This window comes from Marmota marmota, unplaced genomic scaffold, assembly GCF_001458135.2.
Source record: "Marmota marmota marmota unplaced genomic scaffold, marMar, whole genome shotgun sequence".
Classification (NCBI taxonomy): Eukaryota; Metazoa; Chordata; class Mammalia; order Rodentia; family Sciuridae; genus Marmota; species Marmota marmota.
In genome coordinates, this window is record NW_026000058.1 from 447,496 (window position 1) to 458,990 (window position 11,495).

The window sequence follows — 11,495 nt, forward strand, 5'->3', positions numbered from 1 at the left end:
CTGGTTAATTACATTTGCTCTTAAAAAGAAAAAAAAAAAGACAACTTGTTTACTCTCATGGTGAAGGGGTGGCTGGATTTATTATTGTTTACCATTTCTAAGCACACTGTGTTCTTGCCGAGAGGTTCAAACTTATTTATGTATGTATATTGGTTGCTCTTTGCAGCACTCCCAAGAGATGAGTGGGTGATAAGTTTTATTATTGTCTGCTTTTCCAACAAGAAAATGAAAAGGGAGCTCCCGGAAAGAGAAGGAATTGCCTGACTTCTTAGCTCAGAGCTGCTGCCACCTTGTTAGGGGATCCTCAACAAAATGGTGACACATTCAGCCTGGGCACCCTCCCCTGCCTGAACTTAGCGCTCATGTTCCCCCCGCCCGATCCTGTTTCCCACTTAACCACAGTGGGATGCTCACTCAAGATGAAAACCCTCCGTTTGGCTTTTCTGTGTTGGGCACTTTATGTCTAAGCACATCACCTGCCTCACCAAGTCACCTTATTCCTCCGCTTCTCTCCTAAAGGCCCTGCTCTTTCCCCCATGGCCAGCTCAGATCCTCGAGGCCATGGGTGACTCAGCCTCTCCACCCACTTCTGTTGCCCATCGAGCCACGTACAATCTACCACCCTTCTTTTCCCTCTGCCACTACTAATCAGCCCTCCTGACTCTCTCTGGACACGGGAGAGCCTTTATCTGTTCCCACACTTTGCATCCTAATTCTTCTGTCCCCTAAGCCTGCCTTAAACGGTCTTGATGGAGACCACTCTCCCACTGGGCACATTCTCAGGAGCCATGTACGTCCAGGCTCTTACTCTGCCCTCAAAGCCACCTCCTTTTTAGCCTTCTCTCCACTGAGTCCTCAAGAGCACCTGTGGGCAGGGCGCGGGGGCAGCCTCTACTCCCCAGAGGCCGAGAGGCCGGGACAGGAGAAGCCAAGTTCACAGCGGGACCCAGCGACGCAGCAAGGCCCTGAACAGCTTGGGGAGACCCTGTGGCGAAATAACAGTGAAAGGGACTGGGGATGTAGCTCGGTGGTCGGGCGCCCCTGCGCGCAATCCCCAGGATCCAAAAATTAAAAAAATAAAAGGCTCCGTGGAATCCGCAGACCAAGACGGCCCAGAGCAGTTCCGACTTGGGGGGCGACTCTGGGGCGAGGCGCACCCCTCACCACCGGCTCCTCTGGCGGGGAGCTTACTGGTGACCAAGTCCCGAGGTCCACGCTGGCCCCTGGCGTGCCTGGCCCCATCCCCACCTGTGACAGTGCTCTCGTGCTCTCAGGCCCAGCTTCGTGAAGCCTCTTCTGACGGTCGCAAAGGGATAGGAGGCAAACTTCTTGGCGACAAAGTCAAGGTCCCTTCGCCACCCAGCCCGGGACAAGGTGCAGCCCGGTCCCCTGCCCCGCACACCGCAGCGCGCCCTCCCCCCCGCCCCCGCCCCTCTCCCCTCTCCCCTCTCCCCTCTCCCCCAGGCTGACCCTGCTGGACTCCGCTCGCAGGTCACTTCCTCAGCGACGCGGTCGTCACCCAGAGTCCCCCGCCCCCGCAGGACTCAGTCACTTCCTCCTGCGCGTCCCCAGACCCTTGTAACCCGGGGGAAAGCCAGAGGCGCTCTAAGGGGCGTCCACCTGCTCCCGGGGCTCGGGCGGCGAAGGGCCGGGGCTGCGTCCCGAGGACCCCGCGGGCCTAGCGCCGCTGCCGCCCGGCCACCCCTGCCCGGGCCACCTGACACTCGGCGCTTCTCCGGGAAGCGCTCCTCTCTGGACCTGCTTCCCCCCTCCTAGGTGGCAGACACCCTGGAGGGGGCAAATCTGGAGGGTCTGCGCCCTCGCCGGCCTGGCTCCCTCCCCGTGGCAGGAGGTCAATAAACATTTGTCTAATTGAATTGTAGGAGGTTGTGCTCAGCTAGCTGCTAAACAACCCCATTTAAGGGGTTAACTAATAACACTCGGAGAAGTTCTTCTCCTTTGGGGGCATTTGCATTTTAATGGGAATCTTAAAAACCCAAAGGAAATGTTCTCTAATGGTGGGATTTCAGGCCTTGGAGGGAGGTTGTTTTTTTTTTTTTTTTTTAAATGGTGCTGGATGGGGACTAGGAAAGATTCCTCCAGCCTAGGGTTCTTAGACTTTTCTCTGCTGTGGGTCCTTTTAGCAATCTGGTGAAGCCTACTGATAGGATATTCTACTGATAGAATAATGATTTTAAACATGAAATTAAATACATAAGATTACAAAAATAGTTACAGTGATCTAGATATTCAGAGCATCAAATTTGCGATACATATTTGTATTGCAAAACAAGTGATACATATTGAAATACAGATATTATTTATGCTTCTTTATTAAAACATTAATAAAGTCTACTGGCAGGTTTAATAACTACTGTAATTTTGACTATCATTGCTACTTGGAATATCTGTGATTGTATTGGTAAAAAAAGAATCACAGACTGTTTATACCATCTTATTCTGTTGCCTATATTTATGATTGAAGAACATGATCAACGTCAGTTAGAAGTTTGGGAAAACTTGCCTTCATCCCTTCTTTAGTCTTCATCCCCAGTTTAGGGCTTGGGATTTAGCTCAGTGGTAAAGCCCTTGCCTGGGGTCCCATCTCCAGCACAGACCGAGACCAGCACTGCTTAGCTGACAGACCTGGTGGTCCGAAGTCAGTGCTGTTCCCAACCTAGACTTTATTTCCTTCACTCCTTTGCCTCTGTACCTGAAACTCCCAGGTTCTTTCTTTCTCCACATTTTTATTGGTGCACTATAGTTGTACATAATGATGGGATTTGTTACATATTTGTACACGCACACAGCATAGCAATGTAATTTGGCGAATATCACTCCCCAGCACTCCCCCATCCTGTCCCAGATCCTTTTTACCCTTTATTTCACAACCAAGGACAGTAGTGATTGGGTTTTCCCTCCACTAGCTGAGGAGTTGAGATGTCAGGACTTAGGGGAAAGAGAGGATCTCTAGTTCCCTGGCCTGGGAGGATCCCCTCTCTGAAGTCTTTAAGCTTGGGGAGGGGCAGGAGGAGGAGGGTTTGCCCCAAAATCAGAAGAGGGAAATAAATTGCAGGGTTTCTCCAAGAGTCTGGACAGGCTTCTTCTAATTTCAGAAGTTTGTGTTAGGGTCAAAGAGCCTGATTCCAGGGGTGGTCCAACATAATATCCATCTTGGTAGTTAATGACATATCATCGCATTGCTCTTGAAACTCCACATTCCCTATTTCTAATTTGGATAAAATTGCTTTTAACACCAAAATGCAAGGGACATATTCAGTCCAGTCACAGTTATCTTTGTGTATTTTAATCACTTAAAGGCAATTTCCCCCTGGACAGCTTTACCCTACTCTTGAGGGGCACATACCTCTGCTCTCAGTGGATATGAGCTTTGAGAATACAACTAAATTTTATGATTGGCTGGATATGTTGTTACCCAAGAGCGTACCATATCAGCTCAGCTGTATTATCATCACTGCCCCTAAGTGTAGTGACATGGAAAAGTTTTGCCCTTGGCATCTTCCTGTTCTGCAAACATTTTCTTTTGCTGAGCTCATTCATTTTTATGGCTTCGGCTCTCACCTCTATAACCCCGGCCTACTCTCTCCCCTAGAAGGACGTCTCTCTTCCCTGTCTGGTTGTCAATCATAACCCTAAAATTTAACTCTCTTCTCCCTCACAAATCAGCTTTACTTTTCTGAAACACCAGCTTGACTGAAGTATAATTTATATATCATAAACTGAACCCACTTTAAGCATTATGATTCAATGATTTTTTTTTTGTAAATTTACAGTAAATTTGTATCCATTGCCAAAATCTGGTTTTAAAATATTTGTTTCACATGAAAAAGAACCTTATATCCATTTGCAACCAATCCTCATTCCTACCTGAACTTTCTGTCTATATAGATTTTCCTTTTTTAGACAGTTCATGTAAATGAAATCACACAATATGCGGTCCTTTGCATCTCACTTGGTATAGTGATTTTGAGGCATTTCCATGTTGTAGTAAGTATCAGTGGTTTATTCCTTATTGCTGAATAATATCTCACTGTATATAGCTGTACCATCTTTTATTAATCGAGTCATTGGTTGATGGACATTTAGGTTGTTTCCACTTTGGGGCTAATTAGGAACAATGCTGCTATGGCTATCCACATATAAGTATCTGCACAGACATATTTTAACAGTTATTTATTTATTTACTTTTGTAGTTGTTCACTTGTCAGTATTCCTATTTTTGTTGTTTCCTCAACTAGACTGTAAGATTTCTTCAGCTTCTGTTGGAACTCTCGTCCTACTTCTTTGGCACCAGACACATAGTAGGTTCTTATCAATTCTTGTATGATAAATGGTAAGAAAGCAAACAGGAGTCATTGTGAAATTTTAAGCCAGGGGTTCCTTGAGCACCTGTCCAGCATCCTCTACTAGAGGACTGACTCTGAGTAAAATTACTAATTCCAAAACACAGCACAGAGTGGAGAAAGGGTGACTGATGAAGAGTCCCCAGATCAAGGCCAGGACTGTGTAAGTTAGTAAGGCCTGTCTTTACTGGTACAAATGACCTTGTTTTCCTCATCCCTTCTTGGCATCTCTCTTCAGTTTCAACCCCTTCCTCCAATCCCAGAAAGCCCTCTGAGTGTCTCGCCTCCTGCCTTGAGTTCTGGGGAAAGGTCTCCAAGCTTCAGAATTAGCCTTTTCTTTCTTCCCCACAATATGCCCTCAGTGCAGTTAGCAATTAAGGAGGATAGAGGTATGGCCAGATAACTTCTTAAAACAAAACAGAGTTAACCCTTTATTGTGCTGTCTGCCCAAGGCCTTGGGGAAGTGGCATCTTAAACCCAAAGGTATGCATTTCTAGTGGCAGAATTTAAAGGGGCATGTCAGGAGCATTAAGAAGATACTGGTGATTGACATAGGCAGGAGAATAAGTGAAGTGTTAAGGTGGTGGATGGCCCCTAAAAATCTCCCCTACAGTCAGGTCCACTTTGGGTAATAATAGTAACCAGTACATCAGTAATAACAATAACCAGCATTTATCGAATCCTTCCTATGTACCAGACTCTACTGGCTCATGTTTCTACATAGTCGCTCATTTATTCCCCTACTGCTGCAGGTGGAAAATATCACTTGATGAATCCTAGTATTGTTAAGTAATTTTTCTAAGGTCACACAGCTTACTAATGGCAGAGCTGGGATTCAAAACCAGGCAGTCTAACCCCTTATAAGCATCCTGGGAAAAATAGAGGAACAAACTTCACGAGAAAGACCTAGCTACCATCCCTGTCATTATCACAGTAGACAGGGGGCTGTCCTTGTCACATGCAGGGCACTGCATGCAGTGCTAAGAAGACAGAGGCCTCTGGCCCCTGCCTGTTGGCATCAACCTGACCTTCAGGTCACCTCCAACACGTGCACCTCCAAGGAGCAGTTTTTGCTCATCTCCTCCCCATCAAATAACATACCTTCTCTGACTGCCGTTTTACTTGTGCCTCTGCCGTTTACGCACACTGTCACACTGTGGTCATTTCTACACTGTCACCCTGTGTGCACAGCCCAGCCTGGGCGTGGTGCTGAGTCCTTTGCCTGGTGACTCCTACGCTTCTTTAAGATTCTGCTCAGGTTTGTTGGCATTCCCTACTCTCCTATCTGGATAGACACCTCTTTTCTATGCCCCCAACCCCTGGTATTTCTCCATATCATAGCACTTAGTATAATTGTTTATGAATGTTTACTTGCCAGTATTCCTAACTAGATAGATCCCAGATCCCAACATCCTGGAACATGTCTTATGTTTTTTGAATTTCATTCAGTACTCTGCACTTGCCACACACTGGGTGCTTACTAAAAACCTTCTTAAAATACATGAATCATCCATGCAAGGATAGAAACTCATGTCTGATTCATTTTTTGGATCCCAAAGATGCTATGCACTTTATAGATGCTCAATAAATATAACAAAGATAAGCTGTTCAAAAGCAGGCATGAGATTCCACTCACAGGACACGGGGGAACTCTGGGACCTACAGTAAAAACTGGATGATAGTAAACGTTTGCATATTTAGGCTATGTTTAAATTGATAATATAAACAACTACCACTAAAATGGATGAGAAAGAAAAAAAAAAAGGGTTTTTTGTTTTGTTTTGTTTTGTTTTTGCTTAAAGTTTCTTGATTAATAAAATGTAGCTCAATATTTAAACCCAGGTCCATATGACTTTAAAGCCAGTGTTGTTTCTATTACACCATATTGTTAGGATCATAGAGTAGATGGGTCCTGAAGTATCAGTGTGGCTTAAATAATTCTAGAGGAAAAGACACTGCGTGAACTGGAATAAGATATGTGAATAGGTCTTTAGGGAGATCTATCTGGAGAAAGCATGTGGACTCAACTGGTCAGGGAGAAGCAGGAACATCTGTTGTGACCATCCCAATCTGGAAACAGAAAACAGTAAATCGATTTAAGAAGGAATTTGTGGATATTGGTGACTGAGAAGATCCATGGACAAGAGGAGATTTGGAGTCATTTTACCCCCAAAGTTTTGGGTTAGGTGGAAGACAGGAAATTCAGGGGGGAGACTTTGGAAAGAGGGTGAATTTGTTTTGACAGGTGAAGTCCCTCTAGATGGGCGGGGAGCAGATAGATATGCAGGGTTAAGTTCAAATGAGGCCCGAGTTAGACTTGTAGATGTGTTGTTTAGACTCTAAGAGGTGATGGCTGAAGTCGGGGAACTGGAGAGAGAGGCTGATCAAGGAACTGAGGACTCTAAGGAACACCCACAGTTTGGAGATAAAAGAAGTAACTTGAATCAATAAAGAAGACAAAACATGAATATCATCACTTCTTAGAATTCAGAGTTAAAGGGAAAAAGGGTGGGGGTCTTCATTAGTCGGATTTGGCCATTAGGTCTGGTCTTATTAAAGAGAACATTTCAAAGTGGTTGGGTTATTGACAGGAAGAAAAGAACTGTGGTGGCAGCTTCTATTTAAATAAGTTTGGAGTAAAAAATGGGGAAATGGAGTTTGCTATAGGAAGGATTTTACTGAAGATACTGAAGCAAAGGGTAGGTAGGCACTGGAAGGGAGAAACTGAGCAAGGCCCTTCAGGAGTAGAAAGAGAAAACAAGGTTGGTCCTGCAATACAGAGGAGTATGGATAAAATTTGAAATAATTTCTCTGAAATACGTCACAGGCAACAATAAGACTCCATAAAACGAATGCCAAGTGATAAGAAATGGAGTTCAGTTTGTTTCATTGCTTTGGTTGGGATCCACTTTCTTGGTTTCTCGTCTGGCAGCCCAGGAGGGAAAATATGGGTACATCTCAGCGTTAGGCGTTCCCATTGCTGCAATGGTGGACGGTCCTGCGTATAACTTAGTCCTGCCTGTCTAGCTACTGTGGCTATGAGAGCGACCTGGATACAAAAACGTGAAGTCAACGTTGAAATGGTTGAGAAGCAATTCAGGAGAAACTGGGAAGAGGTTGATCTTGCAAAGTGGGAAGAGTACAGCAGCAAATGCAGAACTTGGAAGAATAAAATCATTTTATTATCTCCTAGGCAAATCTAGAAGGAAATCAAATGAACTAGGAGGGGCACTTTCCCAGCTTGTGGGAAAGCAGTAAAGAATAAGAAATGAAATAATAAATCAGTAGAAATAGAGGGGAAGAGGGAAGTGGGAGAAGAACCAATGTGAATAGCTGGTATGAAGCTCCATCAATCTGGGGAGCAATGGTCGGAGCTCACGGGACGCTTACTGAGTCTCATGCTAAGCCATAATGGACCACACAGTTAAGTCTGAAAAGTGGGGAGGGGGCATCAGCACTGAAATTCCAGTCATTTAGGACCCAGGAAAATGCAGGTTGAATCTTCTAAGGCAGAATGACAAGAGTTAAGAGGACAGTATAGGTTAAGCATGAAAATAAAGGAGGGAAATGTTGGTGAAAACTTCTCAAGAGATGGGAAGTCATCTCACAGATCCGCCAGAACACAACAGGGTGCCTCCAGTTCCCAGATTGGGGAAAGCACATCTGTCGTGACACACAACAGTACCCAACCTCTCACACATCATTCCGGGTGAAGCCACAGGAGGAAGGAGGGGGAATATTGATTTCTACCTTATCCAAGAGACAGCTGGTCCCACATTCCCCAGCAGGAATGAAACACTGGCACTCCCCCATGGCCCTCAACGGACTGGTGAAAGTCAGGGCAAGGAGATTGGCTTCTCTAGTCGTGGACAACTCAAAGAAGAAATGATTTCCTGCCTATGTAATTCCAGCAGCACAAAAGGCAGGAGATGCCATTCCATTCTAACCCTTCAATGTGAGTCAGTATGACTTCCTTGGTAGCCTTCCTTGGCATTGAGATTCACTAGCTTTGGTTTGGACAGTGATGTAGGTGAACTGGTCATAAGTAGTACAAGTAGCAGGGACCCATGGCCAAGCTGAGGACTTTGACCATAGGAAGAATTCATTGGAGCCTCTTGGAACCCTCACACCAGCTGGCTGAGTGGGCTCAACCTTTCTCAGTCTTAATCTCATTGTTCCTAAGGTAGAACTTCATGTTCTTTCCACAATTGTAAGTACTGTTAGGAATGAACAATCCTGGGAAATTGGAACCGTGCTGTGGAGTGTTGGACTTAAATTCTAATCCCTAACAGACAGCATAATCTTGGCAAATCACTGGACTTCCGGGTCAGCCTTCTTATCTGAGAAATGGAATGGAGTTCCTTCCAATTCTAATATTCAGGTATGTTTATCAAGAGCTGAGGAAACAAAAGCACTTATTCCTTCAATTCAAAGTGTAGCGTACAGTAGAAAGACTGGAGGCAAACCTAAATAATAGCACAAATGCTATGTAGGATGTAAGGAGCAAAACTTCCACCTCCCATGTTTGCAATCAGCAAATGCTTATTTATCATCCCTGAGAAGCAAATTTCAGTAGCTAAGAAAGTCAAAGCTAGGTTTCTTTAGTGTCAAAAACCTTTTTTTTTTTAAAGCAATTTTACCATTTGGATTTTTTAAAAAATTCCTTATCTTAGAATTTCTACAGTAGCAGAAACAGTTTGAAGCATTTATTTATAGGATGCTTTTAAAAATGACTTCACCATTATCCATTAGTGTTCACACACACACACACACACACACACACACACACACAGTGTCAGATCCTTATATACCAAAATAGAATTCTTTTTTGTTTGTTTGTTTGTTTTATTTTTATTTTTATTTTTTATTGGTTGTTCAAAACATTATAAAGCTCTTGACATATCATATTTCATACATTAGATTCAAGTTGGTTATGAACTCCCAATTTTACCCCAAATACAGATTGCAGAATCACATCGGTTACACATCCACATTTTTACATACTGCCCTATTAGTAACTGTTGTATTCTGCTACCTTTCCTATCCTCTACCATCCCCCCTCCCTCCCCTCCCATCTTCTCTCTCTACCCCATCCACTGTAATTCATATTTCTCCTTGTTTATTTTCCCATTCCCCTCACAACCTCTTTATATGTAATTTTGTATAACAATGGAGGGTCTCCCTCCATTACCATGCAATTTCCCTTTTCTCTCCCTTTCCATCCCACCTCATGTATCTGTTTAATGTTAAATCTTTTCTTCCTGCTCTTCCTCCCTTGACGTTCTTAGTTGCTCTCATTATATCAAAGAAGACATTTGGTATTTGTTTTTTAGGGATTGGCTAGCTTCACTAAGCATAATCTGCTCTAGTGCCATCCATTTCCCTGCAAATTCTATGATTTTGTCATTTTTTTAGTGCTGCGTAATACTCCATGGTGTATAAATGCCACATTTTTTTTATCCACAAAATAGAATTCTTTCTCAAGTGACATGGAAAGGAATGGAAGTTTAAAAACTTAGAAGGCAAATATTCTATTAAATAAACTATTTAATAGAATAAAAATTTTAAAACATTTCCATCCCATGTTTATTATAATTAAATTAATGTTACTACTGAGACTCTAACCTTTAGATTCTGTGACTTTTAGCATGCTTAAGTTTTTCTTTTTCCCTTACAAAACATCCATTTATTTTGGTTGCACAGAGCATGCTTCAATTCTTGATATTACACCTTTTACTCTGGTGTTCTACACTTAATACTCCTTTGTATTTTTGTTCCAATAACAAAAATAATTTTGAACTCTGACACATAAGACTGCATGAGGGTTTAATGCCTGGCAAAAACAGTTAAGAATATTTAATTTGTGTTGCTACGAGTATTGTGAGCTTGCTGAGCAGAGGTGATCTAGTCTGGAAGACCCCAATTTAAGGCTTATTTGGGCAGTGTTTTTTACTGAAAGGTACAATCTGATCTATATACCCTATGAGTCCTTCTTTCCACCTACACTGGAAATCCCAAATGTGTCTTGCATGTTGTGGGTTTGGTTGTCTTTCTCTTAGATCTGTACCATACCTGGCTCCCCCACCCCCAAACATTTAAAGAAGTTCTTAGCTATGTTACATCACATATTCTATAGACAAAACTTGACCAAAAAGCATTTTATTTTAATTATTCCCTGTTTGGAATCCCTCACTTGCTCTTAGGTTTCAATTGTTTACAACCATTATTGGTTTCTTTATTTATATCCTCAGTCACAACAGAAGACAAAGAAAAAACATCTTGCTACAATTTTCCATAGGATCTTTGTCGGGGAGGTATGGCATAGAAACTTACATGGCCAGTTAGGAGTTTTAAGTGGTTTGGAAAGCAGTGAATCAGCTTTAACATTTAGGGTTCTCTTGTACAATTCTTTACCACAGAACCATTCCTTAAAAGGGTGCCCCAAGGAAGGTTTCCTATTTTATAGACAGGGAAACTGACACAGAAATAGGTATCCCGGTTAAAATCATGGGTAACAGAAGCAAGAGCAGAAGAAAATCTATCTAGGTCTTTTAGTGTGTTGCCCGTCTGTCTTTTGGGGAGAAACACGGCATTCTAACCTGGGCAGACTTCACTTAACTGAGTTCCAAGAGCTGTTGGGCCAGCGCACTGAGTTGCAGAAGCACCTGAGGTCAAGACCCCACAAAGCACAATCGCAGAGATGAACGGCAGTGTATCTGGGGGAGGCTGCAGAGCAGCAGGTGTGCCGTAACCATCAGGGCCACGCGGATGAAAGAGGAGTGGTCCAAATCTGAGCTTTGATTCAGCGACGTGCCTTAACCATGATGCCTTGGCTTTTCCTTCTGAGAAAAAGTGCCATCTACCCAGCCACCTCTCACTTCTCTGTGCACAGTACCGGGGTCCGCTGGCTTGGAGCCTCCACTCCGGAGGGTTGGGGGAGCGTACTGCGGTCGTGAAGTGACTCCAGGACCAGGACAGAGGGTCCTCGGTGTGGCTCTAGGTAGCACTGCCCGAGCGGGGCGGGGCGGGGCCGGGCCCACGGGGAAGGACAGCCCGCCCCCGCCCCGCTGCCGACCCCGGCGGGAATCCGCTCCGGCGCGGGTGGCGGGGGTGCGACCCGGGCCGCCCCTG

At 44.2% G+C, this 11,495-nt stretch overlaps 1 protein-coding gene across 1 annotated transcript in view; it reads left to right on the forward strand.

Annotated features, from left to right (window-relative positions):
* Bcl9 (BCL9 transcription coactivator) overlaps nucleotides 1-11,495 on the forward strand; it is an 80,701-nt gene that overhangs the window by 38,471 nt on the left and 30,735 nt on the right. The window lies entirely within an intron of this gene.